This window comes from Trachemys scripta, chromosome 20 (assembly GCF_013100865.1).
Source record: "Trachemys scripta elegans isolate TJP31775 chromosome 20, CAS_Tse_1.0, whole genome shotgun sequence".
NCBI lineage: Eukaryota > Metazoa > Chordata > Testudines > Emydidae > Trachemys > Trachemys scripta.
Genome location: NC_048317.1, coordinates 7,579,039 through 7,596,352, shown reverse-complemented (window position 1 = coordinate 7,596,352; position 17,314 = coordinate 7,579,039). Strand labels below are relative to the sequence as shown.

The 17,314-nt window shown below is 48.0% G+C and overlaps 1 protein-coding gene across 22 annotated transcripts in view; it reads right to left on the bottom strand.

The window, feature by feature from the left end:
• Positions 1-17,314, bottom strand: part of MACF1 (microtubule actin crosslinking factor 1) — a 251,868-nt gene that overhangs the window by 59,772 nt on the left and 174,782 nt on the right. The gene's annotated exons all lie outside the window — the stretch shown is intronic.

The window sequence follows — 17,314 nt, the reverse complement described above, 5'->3', positions numbered from 1 at the left end:
GCTGTGCTCTGAGGCACATGATGCTCCAGGTGCCTGGCCAGAGGCAATGGGCTCCTCCAGGCCAGATGATGCCGCAAGTTCCTCCATGCTGAATGGCAAGGCCGTGGCCAGCTCTTCCATCTCTTGTGGGGACGCAGCATGCTCCTTTGTGCTGGAAATTACAGCAGAGTTAAACTCTTCTGGCCTGGATGCTGTAAGGATGGGAAACTCTTCCATACCTGGAGTGTCAGTGGGAAGCTCCTCCACGCTGCATGCCACGGCAATGGTAGCATGTTCCTCGGTATCTGGCAGTGCTAGTACAGGTTCCGCCGCAGCCGGCGGCGCGGCCTCAGCGACAGGTTCCGCCACAGCCGGCGGCGCGGCCTCGGCGACAGGTTCCGCCACAGCCGGCAATGCTGTAGGGAGCGTCTCTGCGCTGTCTAGAACGGTGGCGGCTGGCTGCTCTATACTAAATGGAGCAGTGATGCCTGCAAGCTCCTCGTCAGCGGTTGTGACCGTGGAAGTACGCTCCTCTGCGCCGGCACACGCGCGTTCCACGCAAACTGGTGAGCGAGTATTTCCACACACAAACTGTACACCAGCTACACAACTTATTAACTTATCTGCCCAGCTGTGTTCAAACAGCCAGGCCAGGTCTCCTGGTTCCCAGATATCGGCCTCCCCTGTGGAAACATCCAGCATTACCTGTCCAACCATTTTTGGCACGTCCTCCTGAACAACATGGGCACTTGGGAATTCTTCCCCAGGAGTAATCCCTTCCACATGCAGCAGCTGACCCAGAGGCACTGTTTCTTCTGACTGCAGGTCCTCAATGGACTCCGTGGACTTCACCCACGCCTCAGAGCCCTGCTCAGATATAGACTCATTTGGAAAAGGTGCTTGAGAAAAACAGTGAGTATCTAAATGTTCAGTTCCATGAATTTGGCCCTCCAATCGATCGCTCTCTTTGTCCAAGTCCGTGACTTCATCCTCAGACGCTAGTTCTGAGACACCCCAGTGTGAGAATTCAGTCCTTTCAGACAGAGGATGCTCATTATTGTCAGAACAATTAGCCCCCTCAGCACTGACCTCATCTTTCAGCCAGTAAAAATCCTGCTGGGAATGCAGTTCCTCGGCACTTGTGGCAGGAACGAATGGCTGACAGTGGAACGAATGGCTTGAGGACATTCTCCTTGTATACTCTTCAGAGGTCCACTCCACTTTATTGTAGGTTTCCAACGAGGCTTGATCTCCTTGGGGCAGTAACAAACAACCACTGGGATGAGGAGATGTTCCTTCAGAACAGGACATTTCACTTGTATTTGCCTCAGGAGACACTGTCGCTTCACAGCTCAGTATTGCTTCTACTACACAATCTTCCACTGGCTCTTGATCTGGCAGCAGGTCAATTTCACATTCTTTAGCATCCTCTAAGTGACTTATTGGCCAGAGCTGCTGTGGGGATATTGTCTCCTCTACAACCCTAGGACTGGAAACCCCCACTTCTTCAGAGTCTGTCTGGGTGACAGAGGAGGTTTCCTTTTTAGAGTAAGGCTCTGTAGTGGGTTCTATTGTACTCGCCACCTGAGAACTGTATGTGGCATCAAAGTCCTCAAGGTCTGACACAATAGCAGAGTCTGCAGCACTGACTTCGAAAGGAGCTGTCTGCTGACATTCTTCTGTTTCAGCCTCTACAAGCTTTTCTGAGTCTGTCTGTGGGTCCAGCCCTTCTGAGCAGGTCCCAGAGACGGGACCGTCTAGATCCACTGAAGAAGCTCCATCTCCTTCTTCACTCAAACACTGCTTTTCTAGTTCAAGGAACATCTGTACAGAATCTGTGTCAGAGAACTGCTCTGGGACAACAGGACTGACACAGCACTCTGAATTTGGAGTGAAGTCCTCAGCTTCAAATTGAACTGTTATGTCTTCAGTATCACACATGTTATCTGTAAAGGCGCAGTTTAAATCCTGGTATGTTTCCTGGGGAACAGAAGCTGAGCAGTTATCATGCAGCCGTGAGTCATCACAGTGCACTGGGTGGTGAACTGGGTGGCGAGAGGTCCCCAGGACACCAGCAGAAGACTCTGTTGTCTCTATTGTCATTGCTGTGGCAGTTAATTGTTCCCTTTCTTCAGAAATATCTGCCAAGCAACAGTTCCTTTTCTCATCTGTCAATAGAACAGTCTTTCCTCCCTCTGACAGCATCTCCTCCTCCCACTCCTCCTCAGCCTCCATCATTATCCATCTCTCATCCTCTTCAAATCGCAGCTCAGACTCCGTTTTTTCTCTAAGGCTGGGGGTGATGAGAATATTCATTCCTGAATCCAGCATCTCTTCACTTAGGCAGGGAGATAGCTGTACGGTTTCTACAGTGCAGTCTGCTTGGGTCGCTTCCAATGTTTCATGATGCCCATCGCTAAGGCTTCCCTTGATAACATTTCTCCTTGCTCTTGGCCATGTTGCACTTGAGAGTTTCTGGTCCTGTGTGATACCCATGGATGTTGCAGGCGTATCTTCTGGTTTCAGAAGGGGTTGACATTCATCCTGGAAACAGTCTTCACCTAACTGTTTCGCCTCCTGAACTTCTGGAATGCCAGACGATTTGGAGACATGTTCCAAAGTTAGCGATTCTGACATAGGTTCCCTGTGGTCTGAATGTCCAGAGTTCTCAGCTAACATGGCACCTGACTCCCTTTTTTCTTGTAAAGAAGAATTTGATGCACCAGCTTCTGAGACCTCACTCAAGGAGGCCTCAATCCTTTCTGCAAATTCAGGGAAGTTTGGTGGCATAAAAGATTTCCAGGATCTCCTGTTTACATTCTCTTTTCTTTCCGGGTTTGGCCTTCTTCTGGGTGGAGCTGGTGCTGACTTTGAGACATCACTGCTGAGTTTCAGTGCATCAAAAATTACTCTCTCGTCTAACTTTTTACTTTCCGGTGCCCTTGATTCAAAGACATTGGATGCTCCTAAAGTCCCATTGCTAGATATAGTACTGGCATCCACCTTATCTATAGTGCTTTTGGAAGGCTGATTAAGTTTAGATCCCTGATCGATCTGTTCATTTATTCTCATTGTGTCATATATAGACCTCTGAGGGACATAGCAGTCCTCTATATACCCATCCTCTTCCTCCCCTTTTCCCAGACAAGTGGGATTCTGCCGTAAACAGTCTGGCCTGCTTAGTGGCTTGCCCATACTTCCTTAATTCAGGAAGAAACAACCTTGTTAACTTTTTATCCACAACAAAAAGAAATGCATTCTGTGTAAATTAAAATCCCTTTCGATTTTAGACTGTAATCCTAAAAAGAACTCTGACACTGAAATTTGTATTCCACAGAAGTCCAATGGCAATCCGCACAGAAGCAAATCTCCATTGTAGTAAGGCTCCCACAAAGTCGCATTCCGTAGCCCCTCCCGTAATCCTGGTGGTCCCAAGCTGATAAACAGCACATTTCTTTAAAAAAAATCACTAGCCAAATAATTCCTTCTAGGGGTTGCTTTTAAGGTAAGGTTCCTTTCTCCTGGCAACTCTGTCAGCAAAAACCATCCGAGTATGACAGCTTCTATTCAATAAATACTCCCAATCATTATTTCCGACAGAAGCTGCAGATGAGTTTGAAGCTGTTAATTTATACCGAGCGTGCCCTTCTTTAATAACAAAGGCAAAGCTTCTCCAGTCTCTTCATGTATTGCAGCCCAGGCTCCAACGGATTCCTCTCATTTTCTTCCCAGCTCTAGTCCTGTAAAGTCCAGCTGGTCTGAATTAGCCTCTCCCTCCACAACTCGAGTGTTTTCATTTGAACTAAGCTGGTGAGCGGATATTCCTGCAAGTTTAAACACAGGAAGTTCTTCATTCAGGGCAAACTCTGGGTCTTCCTGTCTCAAAACCATGATGGCATTGCTGTTCCTTTTACCCAATCAAGCCATAACGATCGGAATCAAAGAAAATGACAAAAACAAAAAAACAAAAACAGCTTCTCGGTGGAACATACACGGCAGATTCCTTCATTGGCAGCAGATTTTTTGTAAAGGCTTTAAAACGCCCCAGACGTGGAGAGAGGGGGGGGCTCAGCAGATCTGCAAAGATTTCCCAAGTTCCCGACCGCAAAGGAGGAATATTTGGGGGATCCTCCCCCTGGAAGGAAAGCGAACAGCAGAGAGGCCAGAGGGACTAACTTTCCCAGGTCCTGCCGATAGCAGCCCACTGCTTTCCCGGTTTCCTCTCGGTTCCCGGAGAGGCTCCCTTCGGCTTTCCCATGCTGCGTTCCCGGGGAGGCGCAGAAGAGGACTCCAGGCGGCAGAGCCACCCAACCCTCGCCGGTGTCCCAGGACTTTCTCCCCCGCCCCGAACGCAGGTGGCCGCTTTGGAGAGGGGGCTGCGGACAAGTCTCCAGGAAGTTAGTTTCCTTTCCTCCCTCTCGCCTTTTGTGTGCTTCAGCTCTGGCTGGTGCGGCGGCGGCGGCCGGGCTGCGAGCGGAAAGCGCCCCGCCTCCCCCTCTGCGAGTCCCCGGCCAGCGCTGCTCCTAGCCGCCGCTCCGTGGGATGCATGTCAAGCAGCCGCCGCTATTCTCCTCCTCCTCCTGCCTTGCCCAGAGTGGAGGCTGCAGCTGTCACGGGCCTTTGCGCACAAACTTCTTGCCGGGGGAACAAAAGGCTTCGCGGGAAGGCCGGGGCTCGCCGGCAGCCCCCACTCCCCTTCTCAGCGGGTGGGTTCAGGGAGCCTCGGGATCCATCCCCACCCCCCCGCTCCCGGGGCAAAGCCGCGACCGCCCCCTCGGACCCCGGCTCCTGCGGCCGCGCTGGAGCTCCCCGGTGCGCGGGGCTGGAGACGGCGCTGAAAGATCGCGGCTCCCAGCAAGCTGCCAACTCTGGCGAGGGGGCGGGGGGGCTGGCGGGGACGGGAGGGCGGGGACCAGCAGGGTGGGAAGGACAGACCGGGAGAAGGGAAGGGAAGGCGAGGACGCGGGGAGGGGCCGGCAGACAAGGGAAGGCGGGGAGGAGGGTGGCCCCAGCGCGCACCGGGCTTGGAGACGGGGGTGGCCCGAGCGCGCACCGGGCTTGGAGACGCGCACCGGGAGAAGAAAGAAACGCGGCTCCGCAGCCAGATAAAGGCAAACCCTTCCCGCGGGGCTAGGGGCGAAGCTGCGGCCGCCCGGCGCAGCTCTTCGGGGCTCCCGGGGCCACCGTGGGCTGAAGGAAACGCGGGGCTGGGGCAAAGCGACACGGCGGGTTTAGCGCCGGCTCCGGCGGGGGGGAAATAGCAGGCGCTTCCCTTCCCTTCCCCCTGCCTTGTCTCGGGAAGCTCCTCCTCTCGGGGGGAGGGGGCAGAGTGCAAATCCCCCGACAAAGAGAAGCAACGCCCTGTCTCTCCGCCTGTGGCTGGGCTCGGGTATCCCCCCTTCCCCAGCCCCGCCGCGCCCCGCCAGCCCCTCTCCCCTCCGGCCAGGTGTCCTGCCGACACCTGCACCAGGAGAGGGAATGGGGGAGGGGAGGATTTCCTCCTACCCCGTTGTGACTGCCATGAAACCCGAGCCCAGAGCCATTCACCCGTGGAAACGCGCGGGGTTACATTCGCACGGCGGCAGGAGTTTCCCGCCCAGCCTCCAGGTGCAACCATCACCTCTCCTGCCCACCATGCACCGTCCCGGCCTCGGGGATTCCCTGCCTGTCCCCTAGCTGCTGACCTTCTCTGCACCAGGGCTTGGGAAAGCCGCCTCCACGCACCATGCGAGCCCTGGGAAACAACACACACGCTGTGCTGCACCGAACTGCCCTGGGGAGCTGGGCGAGGTGACCCACTGGGTCTTCTCTAGTGCTACTTCCAGCCTTGTCATTCTCCCCAGGGTCACAATCAGCCCCTCCGGGGGGGGGGGGGGTTGTTCTCCTTTGATGGTAAGGTGCGGAGCACACTTTGTTGCATCTGCTGCCCCCATGGGGGAGGTGGGAGGATCCCTGGTACAAGTAAATCTGTTGTACCCACAGGTCAGTGCCATCTCCCCGTAGACCATTTGAAAGGTTTTAATTGCTGACTGGATGGATTTTTGCAGAAGAGGACCATAGGGTATTTAATGCTCTCACAGACTCCCTCGCTAGTTTATTACAAGATGTCACTGGGGAATCTTGCAACCTAACTGCGGTGATATCTTGGCACACCACCACAGAACCTACTTTTTGTTTACTGACATGCATTAAAAAAATTTATCAGTGCAAGAGACTAATCAGACTATATATTTCCCCATAATTATTTTATTAGCCACTTTCATATAAAGTTATAGTCATATTTTCATTTCTGGTTACCCTGAAACAGCATTCATTTCCCAGCACTTCTAGCTCTCATTCCAAAAACCAGTGAAGTTCGTCAGTACTGGGTTTAGACTGCTTAATCCTAAAACAATAATGACATCATATCTTTTACTTTTTTTTCTTGAGACTATGGATTCCTGCTAGATCCATTGCTCCACAACCTTTGCATCACATGTTGACCACACTCTCCCTCTTCATTCTTATTGTCGATTTAAAATGGTTAAATGGGGCAAATTTAAAAAATCCTCTGGGGCGTTGGAAGAGGGAGGTAAGCTGAATGTGTGACTCACTAAGCAGAGGCCTGCTAAGAGACGTGGCAGGTTTGAGAGAAAACCAGAGTGTTCTGAAAAAGCTTCAACACAGCTCTCAGCAACATCCAACAACCCAGTTAAGGCTGGACAACCCCACAAGACACACGTCCTCCTGGGTTTTATGGATGACTTAGGAAATGGCCTAGGAATTAGAACAACAGGGGGCGGGGGGACACCAATGCTACTAAATTATATTTTATATAGGTCTATTGCCATCTACTTACTTGCTCCTATCACCATGGTATCAGAGCTTCACAAACATTCCCATACTCATAATGCCCTGGTGAGCAATCACCATTTTACAGAGGAGAAACCGACGCAAACATTTTCAGAATTTCTGCACACCCACTAACCACCGAGACCAGACAGAGCTGCAGGTGTCCTGCTGAAAACATCTGGACTTGCCCAAAGTCAAAGAGAGAGCTTGTGGCAGGGTTGTGAGTTGAACTCAGATCTCTAGTCCCTGTACTTTAAACGCGCCTCCATCTTTCCACTTTGACTGAGCAAGTGCCACCCTCTCTTTTCGAGCAGACCCACATGTCTAGCACTTGTCCTCATCTCCCAAGCAAAAGTCTATAAACAATCCTTAGCGCGAAGGCTAAATGACAACGAACACCAACTGCATAAATCATCCTATGAAACCATCCGCAAGAGCTTGTTCTTCTGAAAAATGAAAACACACATTTTGCAAGGATAAGTTTTCCACACTTATGAACATTAAAAACTTGTTACATTTCCTATACTGAGTAGAGATGAAAGAAGCCTTTGGGGGGTGGGGAGGAAGTCATTTCCATTCATAAAATAGGTCAAAGTACCATTTTGAGAAGAGGGGGAAGGAGACCTGACAGCCAAACCATGTCTGAGCCTTGTGCAGACAGGACACCCTACTGTGGATGTAGTTGGCAATCTGAATTAATCACCTGAGAGCTCCTTTAAGAAGCAGAATCTATCCTGGGCTGCACCGTTCTCTCAAAAATATCAACCCTCCAACATAGACCTCCAGAGGATTAATATGGTTGGCACACATCTTGTACCCAGCTTGGTCTGCCAGTATTTTCTCTCTCTCTCTCTCTCTCTCTCACACACACACACACACACTCCATGACCAATCTAGCCCATCTCTGGCTCTGCGCGTAAGCACAGATTTTACAGTTAAGGGAGAGCAGGTCTTGGTTTACTTTAATAATTCAACCCAGCTGAAACAACACAAGAAAGGCCGGCCCCACCATTTCACCAATAAACCCACTCCCCCCTCCCCACCTTCACTGTGCAAACTCTCTCTGAGTGGGACTGTTAAATACTTTAGGGCCCCTTCTGCAGGAGGAATTCCAGGAATCCAGGCTGGGGGTGCTGAGGGTTTTTGTTCCATTATAAAGAATGATCTCGATGTGGAACTGCCAGCTTCAGAGCCAGAAATTCTTTTCCTATTTCCTCACCAAGTCACGTGCCCAGAGCAGGTCAGTTATCCTCCATCACATCCCCTATCTCTAAAACCAGTAGAAAATCAGATAGGTATTAAAGCAGATGCAGCCGACTACAAACCCATGATACTGGGCTTTCCACGGAGGTTTGGGCTCAAATATTATCAGGTCCTCAAAAGTCATAATCAGACTGATCACGAAAAGACTCTAAAGCAAGGCTTGACAGGTTACTGAGTGTCATACAGTCGGGAGTAGTCCTGGAGTTGAAGAGTCCTAACTGAGAGACACACAGCATTTCCTAACTCAAATGGCCCTCCTCCAATTTTATATTTGTTATGTGGTGTGTGAAGGGAGGGAGCCTATGGTCCTCTGAATTTTTGTCCTTTCAGATTTCTCCCAATGGTTTTGGTATGTGGAGACCTGCCAGCAGCAATCTCTGTTACTGAAATAAACATCTGATAGAGCTTCCAGACTCTACCCCAGAGCTCCAAAAAAACAAGAGGGGTGGAGGAACAGGGGGAGGGGGGGGGTGTTCATTTCACAACTAGCTGGGACCTACAGCCTGGTTTTTAAAGAAAATGTAGCAGGGACGCACTGGGAGGAACCTGAAATGTGATGTTGGTTTAATTAGCAAATCTGCGTTTACCTGCCCCATTAGGAACATACATCTTAGCCAATCACAAAATCAGTTTCCAGTCAGCAGGTGAACCAGGAGTATGTTCTTTGTGAATTCCTAGAGAGGAAGAGAATGACCAGATGTCCCAATTTTATTAGGGAGAGTCCCGATTTTGGGGTCTTCTTCTTATATAGGTTCCTATTACCCCCCACCCCCGTCCCGATTTTTCACATTTGCTGTCTGGTCACCCTAGAGAGGAATGAGATGCCAACTCTCCCTTCAGTAATCCTGCCCTCAAAAGAAGAGCCAGTTGGGGTATATTAGCCCTCTTCTGCCCGCTCCCTGCAAAAAAGCCCAATAGGACATTACCCAACGCTACCCAAAGTCATGACAGCTCTTAATAAGACTGTATGGGGCGCTGATATACAGAGCAATGCCAGTGCTCAGGCACTGATCAGTAGCTAAGAATTTACATTACAGGTTTGCTTTACTCTTAATTCTTCTCAAAATGTCTTGTCCTCCCCTTCAAGACCCTTTGCAACCAAGCTTCCACCTACATCTCTGCCCATTTACTCCTCCTCTCCCCACCCCTTCACTCAGGATATTCCTCCCAATCTTCTCTTCATTGCTACTTTTCTCTCCTCCTCCTCCTCTCATTCAACCTGTCCCCTGGGTTTGGATCAGTCTCACACTTCCTTCCCACCACGTGTTCCCTTTTTCTTTCAAATCCCTCAAAGACCATTCTATATGGTAGATATCTGGGAGCACCCCAAGCTGAGCAAGGTGCTGTGAAGACATATAGGAAGACGCCCCCGATCTGAATTACTGCTTTTTCCTTACTGCTGAGCCCTCTTGCCGATTTCCACGTTGCTCTGTGCTTTGTCTAGTCTTTATTATTAAATTGCAATGCGCTCTCGATATTCTGTGAAGCATCATGCGCGCTGGCAGTGCTGTATAATGATAATTTCCTACTAATAAATGATCTCTGCTAAAATTCATTCTGAGGGTTGTTTCAGACTTACCGAGAAACAGCTGTGTTTAAAAAAAATAAAAATAAAAAAGCTTTGCCAAGAGCCTCGTCTGAAGTGGGAGCACCTGCTTTTGGGACTTTAGGTCTGTGGTTCTCCAACCTTTCTAACAGGACTGCGTTTTCAGACAGTGATTGTCTCATGGACCACCTATCTTCTCATTCACAATTGCATCGGTTCCATCGCCCGATTTCACAATTGCATAACCTCCCTCTGGCAACTACAGAAATTGCTTATGGGAAAAAGTAACATTAGGAAGGCATTTAATATATTTTTAGCTGTATTTTAATGTAATTTAGCAGCTGGAAATAAAGAGTGCATCATATGATCAGCTAGCTCGCTGTAGACCCCCAAGTCGGCCACCGAGCAGCTTGAGATTCTCTGATCCAATGAGCCCAGAATGCAGTCAGAGATTTTCTCCTGCTCCTTTACCAGACTCTTTTCCTCTCCTCCACCTCGGCCTGCTAGTTCCCTCCTGCCCCCACTATTCAAGCCCTTTTCTATGCTGGTTGGTTCCTTTCATTCACTCACTTCCTGGCCAAAGTGGGGGGCTGAGTGCAATCCAGGGAACGCTCCTTGCTCTAGTATGTGAGCACTCCTCTGAGATGTACTTGGCTCCCCATGCTGGCCACATGTTTCGGGCAGAGCAGGGTGATGATTGGATTAACTGAGGGAGAGGAATGAGCCAATGGATAGAGGATGGTCCAGTAGTCAGGGAACTAGCTTGGTATTTGGGAAATTTGGATTACATCCCCTGCTGTGCCACAGACTTACCGTGTGACCTTGGGCAAGTTATCTAGCCTCTCTGTGCCTCAGTTCCCCATGTGTGCAATGGGGATAATAGCACTGCCCTACCTCAGGGGTCAGCAACCTTTCACAAGTGCTGTGCCGAGTCTTCATTTATTCACTCTAATTTAAGGTTTCGCGTGCCGGTAATACATTTTAACGTTTTTACAAGGTCTCTTTCTATAAGTCTATAATATATAACTAAACTATTGTTGTATGTAAAGTAAATAAGGTTTTTAAAATGTTTAAGAAACTTCATTTAAAATTAAATTAAAATGCAGAGCCCCCTGGACCGATGGGCAGGATCCAGGTAGTGTGAGTGCCACTGAAAATCAGCTCGCAAGCCGAAGGCCATAGGTTGTCTACCCCTGCCCTACCTCCTGGGGATGTGGTGAAGATACACACATTACAGATTGTGAAAGGCACTCAGATAATACAGTGATTGGGAGGAGGGGGAAGAGAGAGAGAGAGAGAGAGAGCGAGCAAGCAGCATTCCTAGTAAAGCCACCAGGACTGGAAGGAGGGATACAGGTTCAGAGAGGGCAGGGGAGAAAGCAAAGTCGGGAGACCAAAATGCAAGCCTCCCTCCAGGATTGTGCAAACTTCCTATAACCTTCTTCCTGGAATTTGGCAGCTCTATCGTTTTGAAATTATTCATCTTTTTGTGGGTCTTATCCTGTCCCCTGATGGACAGACTTCATTCAGGAAACTTAGCAGCAAGAAATCTGGCCCCAAACCTGCAGTGGAGAAGGCAAGTTCAATTCCTCCTGCCGGTACTGGTAGCTACACTACACTCGTGCGTGATGTTCGGGAAGAGCTGTGGTCTCAGGGTAAAAGTGCTGTATAAATGAATTACACTATTTCCAACTTTACCCTACACTGCTGCTCTAGGTGTAGACAGGATTTTTATGGTGGGGTTTTTTTTGGTTCTCACATCCCTTCCCCCCACCGCCGACCAAAATCCTAGGGGATTTAGTTATCTCTACTCCATTGCTGCCTCTTTCCTCCTAGATTCACTGGTTTCCCCAAATCTTGGAAATTGACATTTCTGTGCGTTACACAGTTAGTAGCACTATGTGGTTAAACCCTACGCTTGGAGCACATTGTAGACAAAAGCTGTGGGGATAATCTGATCCAACTGTGCTGTGGTGGTTGTTCTTTTATCCACTTGGCTTACAGCTGACTTCAAACTGATTTCACGTCAGACCTCAGCCAGCATACAATCCCACTCTTCAAATCAGAAAAGCTGGTTCCATTTATAAAACAGGGAGACGGTCCCACCAAAGCACCTAGGCTAGAACGTACGTGCCCCTGAGAATGCAGCCTCTAACAGCTCTATAAAAGTTTGCAAGTTTCATTTTAACTATTTATTTGCATGGCAGCTAACAAGGATCTGGCTAAATTCTTCTTAAAAAAAAAAAATAAAGCCAATAGCCTACACAGTATAGCAGCGATTAACACAGCTTCACACAATCTAATGTGCCAAATACCATGGCACTTCTGTGCTTAATCATTGTGAGAACTGGCGCTCCCACAATGCACTATTAATCTTCCACCCACAGGAGGAGGTGGAAGACACACCCTGAAACAGGCATAAGAATAAACCTCCTATTTAAGATGGCAGGTTCAAGGTAAAAATCCACCTGCTGGAATGGTATGTCTTGATGGCTGGGAGGGCACTTATTTTTATAAAAACTTGCCAAATGCCATTTCTGTATATAACAACCGCCCAGTTCCCCACAAAACCTCCTGCTCTGCTCACAGGGAATCTCTTTGTTGCAAAGTGCATACGCTGCATACAGGACTGAACAGAGATTTTAGTCTGTCTGATAAAACAACACCGAGACCTCTTCACTATAAACAACTCCCTGCTCCCAGCTGGTGACAGGGCCCATGCCATTCTAGAACACGCCCTGCAGGAAGCCGCCCAAGCTAAACAGCTGATTGATTGTCACAGCAGGAGAGGCACAGCGGGGTCTGGTAGAAAACGGCCAGGCAGCAACCAAGTATCCCACTTATACAGACGAAGTTTAGGGCGATCTGAACAGTGTCCACTCTGGGGTCCCAAATCTAGACACAACAAAGGTACTACCACTTTTCCCCTGGAGATCTCAACTCTCCTTAATAAATATGGAAACCTACAACCACCCTGGAAGGTCTATAGGTATTAACCCTATTTAACAAATGGAGAAACTAAATTACTTGCTCAGCCACGTAGTGAGTCAGCAACTTAGCAGAAGCCCAAAGAGATGGAGCACTATTAGCTGACAGCAACTTTCTGGAGACTCTAGGAAGTGAGGTAACGGTATTATGGGGATCCTTTGGATGGAAGAATTGGAAGGTCACTCGCTTCCTTTTAGTTAGGAGTGGTAGTTAGTGGTGGACGTTCTTTAAGTGCCAGGGATAAATCAACTAAAATATCACCAGCTGCTCTACAATACTGAGTCTTCTACTGGCGACCGTCACCCGCACCTTTCCCTTGCAAATCAAATAGGTACTACTGTTTTTTGAACCATCAGGACACAAAGTATTGTGGGAGAACGCAGTCAGAGATGGCATGATGTAACCACACATGCATGTAACTAAGTACATGCTCAATCTCACATTTCTCCATGCATCTGCACAGCGCTGGCAAACGGAGAAGCAAATCTATCCTCCAAACCAGCAATGCCCAACACCTTCCTTTTCTACTCTGCCAGTTTTAGACAAACCTCATCCCCTCTCCCTCCCTTCTCAAAGAGCCCAACATTCCTGGTATTAGAGGAAGCTGGTATTTTTAGCACCCCCTGGATCAGGGTTGGACCATGGATGCAGAGTATTTCATTTCAAGTATCAATACAACCAGGTTAGGAATACTCCTTTGAAAGGGAGACATCCCATGGCAATGCTTCCCAGAACAGGACAGCTGAGACCCGGCAAACTGATTCGTTTACCAGCATGTGTGAGTGGGAGGGTTTGGAACAGTGACCCAAGCTGACTCCCAAAAGGGACTCACTTTATTATTGAACCAACAAGCCAATTACGACAAAACCACCTCAATATTACTCCATTGCATCTCTCAGCAGCTTTCAGTTCAATTACTCCACTCTCAGCTTTCACTTGTACATGATGTTCTGCTCAAGAGAGACCGAAATGCTTTCCTGACTTTCCACTGACCGGTCAAGGTCACCGCCATTCAGTTGTTTTCAGATGAACAATTGCAAGCCGGTTCTGCTCCAAGTATCTCTAGTGGTCTGAGTACTTGTTTGCTCCTCCTCTGCTCATGAGGAATGGGAACACTGATCACCGCAAGGGCCCCTAAGACTCAAGTGTCTCTCTGAAAACAGATTTATTTACCATACTCTCAGATTACCAAATCAGAAGTACACAAGAGCTATGATACCAGTGATACTTCTCCGCTACCCTCCAGCACCTCAACCAAGGCTGGTCTTACTCCCCTAGTAAAGATTACCATAGATTTGTAACCATCAGCTCTTACCTTTCATGTTGAAGTCTACAACGTGCAATGCACAAAGCTTATCTGAGCTTTCTTCCTAGTTTTCTTGTTCCCCAATCTAATATCACTTCCCCTCAACAGGGACGTTGTGCCTTTAAGATGATTTAACAGCTGTGAAAGAGGAGGCATTTTTGCTTGTGTTGCTGGTGCTCAAAATACTGGCCAGCAATGCTTTAAGCAGGTCTGGAAAGTGTTCAACAAGGAGAAAGCATTGCCTCCCTCCCACCCCATCCCCACCCAGCTGCTCAGAGAAAGGAGCCACATGCATTCCTTTGGGGTCACATAAGGGTTAAAAATACCACCAGCTGGACTGTGAAATGAACCAAGGCAGGAGAACAAGAGACAGATTGTCCCCTCCCCGTTCCATTAAAGATACCGCATTCTGATGGGACATTCATACAGGAAGTTTACCTCCCCTTCCACCCACATCCCAAAGCCACCGACCAGCTAGGCACGCTACAACTTGAGTCCAAAGTTATGTTGGGGCTCCAGCAAACGATCAGGTGCTGAACCACCATCAAAACAGCTCAGAGACTAGCACAGAAGGAGGCTCTGAGGTTGGGCTCTGGAGATGGTATCTTCAAGCACAGAAGCACGTTCATATAAGGGGAGTTGCTGCTAACATGCTACCTCAAAATACTATTCAGAGTACGTCGCATAAATATTTTGACTCATCATCTAACAAACTCATTTCTGTTCTCGGGTTCAGACCTGCAATCCTGAAAGGGGTGTTCATTTTCCTTTCCAGGGCACATGTGTAAACCATCCTGGAGATAGGGGCTAAAACCAGCTCATAAAGAACTAGAGAGTAAATCCTGCTGCTAATACTTTAGGGGTGAAGGAAGAGTGCGGATGTCATCTTTGTGAGTTGGGGAACCTTCTTCTGCATGCTACCATAGAGAGTTTATTCAATAAAGGTGATAATCAATAGCAGAATCGGCAATAGGTGTGAGGAAACACCAAGATTCAATCTTTCTGCCGGTCGTGTCACTGAAATGCTATTTTACACTGTTACTGAACGGTACTTACAATCAATCAACTCCACCCATCTAGTCCCTTTCACTGTGTTCGCATAACAGCAACTTTACTGAGTGACAACGATTTCCCCTTCTTCTCCCAAGCATGGCTTCCCTTTGCATTCGCATGCACCTGACACAATGTTGGTGCAGTCAGGGATGCAACAGGACCTTTCTATTCAAAAAGTCACCCTTTCACATGCTGCCATTTTGACAGTAGCACGCTTTCCAGCTACGGAGACATAGTGAGCTACTTTTTTGGAGACTGTCTTCTGTGTTGCACTTAATCTTCCAAGCCACATAGTGAAGTACTGGTGCTAAGACAGAATCATAGTGACTTTTACCTGCAGCTTTCAGACAGGTGTCTTGGGCACGGACTACACTATACAGTTTTGTCAGCAAAGCTGTCGGGTAGGAGTGTGGAAAAAAAAATCACACCCACAGCTGACACAGCTATGCCTGCAACCCACTCAGTGTAGGCACAACTATTACATCAGAAGAGTGCTTCTGCTGGCGTAGCTAATGTCATTTGGAGAGGTGATCATAGAATCATAGAGTACTAGGGTTGGAAGAGACCTCAGGAGGTCATCTAGTCCAATCCCCTGCTCAAAGCAGGACCAACACCAACTAATTCGTGATGTAGCTATGCCAGTGGAAGTCCGGCTTACGTTTATGGGGCTAGACCAGCAAAGGCTCCGCAGTGTTGACATGGCCTTGATCTACAGTAAATGCTAACTCCTTTGGGTGCCAAAATCCAAATCCCTACCCTTGCACGAGTCTTCTCTCTCTATAAAACAGCATCGTCTTGGGAAGTGGTCCTCAAACTAAGACCTACCGTACCACATCTAAAACTCAGAAAATTCTAGGTATGCCACTTTGCGGATTCTAATTGGTGCAGTTATAATAGATTCTTCCTCGAATACTACACTTTAATCCAATCTACATACCGCTTGGTTGTTGCTCTCGTGCCACGGATTGAGAACCTCTGGCCTATGGCATCAAGCACAGGGCTAAAAACCAGACCCAGATTAGAATTCAGGCATGCTTGCTGTAGAATTCACTTAACCTCCACGTGGCTCTGCTTCCTGGTTTTTAAAATGAGGAGTAAGGGAGCTATTCCTACTTATTCACTCCTGGGGGTGTCACAAGGGCTAGTAAATGTGTGTATTGCACTTGGAAAATGGAAAGTGGTGTAAAAGTGCAAAATATTCTTATAAACAGTGGTGCTGTTGACAGTGTCATGGAATCAGTTGCCTTCCCAAAAAGTTGAGGGAATAATATAAAGAAAACAACCACTCTTTTCACCAAAAGAAGGTTTGTGGAGTATTTTGTGGGTGGTGGTGGTGGTGGTGGGTTTCCTTGATGTGTTACAATGACAGATTTGGCAAATATCTCCCTTTACACAGGGCAAGGGGGAGGTATTAGAAAGAGCAGCCTCTGAATGAAAAGGTGACTAGAATAGTTTTATTCACTCCCTCTGAGTGCATCATGAATCCTTCTGGGGTTTTTACAGCCAGAGAGGGTGCCAGCAGCATGAAGGATCTGTGAGCCTCTGCTCTGTAAAATAAAATCAAGGTGTTGCTTAAGTTATTTCTGTCTAGGGATTTCTCTCTGTCTCTCACATGCTCAAGTTCAAAATCATTATTGGCCTGAAAAGTAAGTATTGCCTAAGTTAAAGAATACAGTCCATTGGGAAACTCAGGTTTCAAATAACCCATCGCAAGGATTTATTACGAGGACAAAAGTTACAGAGAACTTGCACAACAGTGTTTAGATTTACCCTAAAATATGGTTCGATTATTATAATTTTATCTATAAAATTTGAAAATAGGTGGCAGAAGTCCCATCCCTAATGCGCCGCCAATTCAGAACTCAAGGGCTGTCCTCTTGCCATGTTTGACAAGTGACAGGCACCAATGGCAGCATGTCATTTTTGGCTTTTTTCTCTTTGCTTTTCCCACCCAGAGCTTAATTCCTCTAGTGCTCACTATGCCTTTACAGGAACTGTTCATGGCAGGCTGGCGATTCCTCCTCCTCTGCAGTAATTTCTCAATAAACGAAGAAAGGGGAGGAATGAAGAGGTGGAAAGTCCTTTGCTGCAGCTGGCCATTGCGGGTTTGAAGTCATTGATTCAGTCAATACGTTTAAACCATCATGTAGCAGAGATTTTTCAGTCCCTTTCCTCCCCAAACATATTTCTCTGGCAGAAGGATAGAGGTCAACTCCTTGGAAGGAGTGATGACCATCTTTAACAGGTGGTCTTGGAGGCCAGGGTCCAGTCAGTTTGGCCTTGGAGGACATGGTTTGCCAACATGGGATTCTCTGTAACTAATCCTTTGTCTCAGTCACCTGACCCAC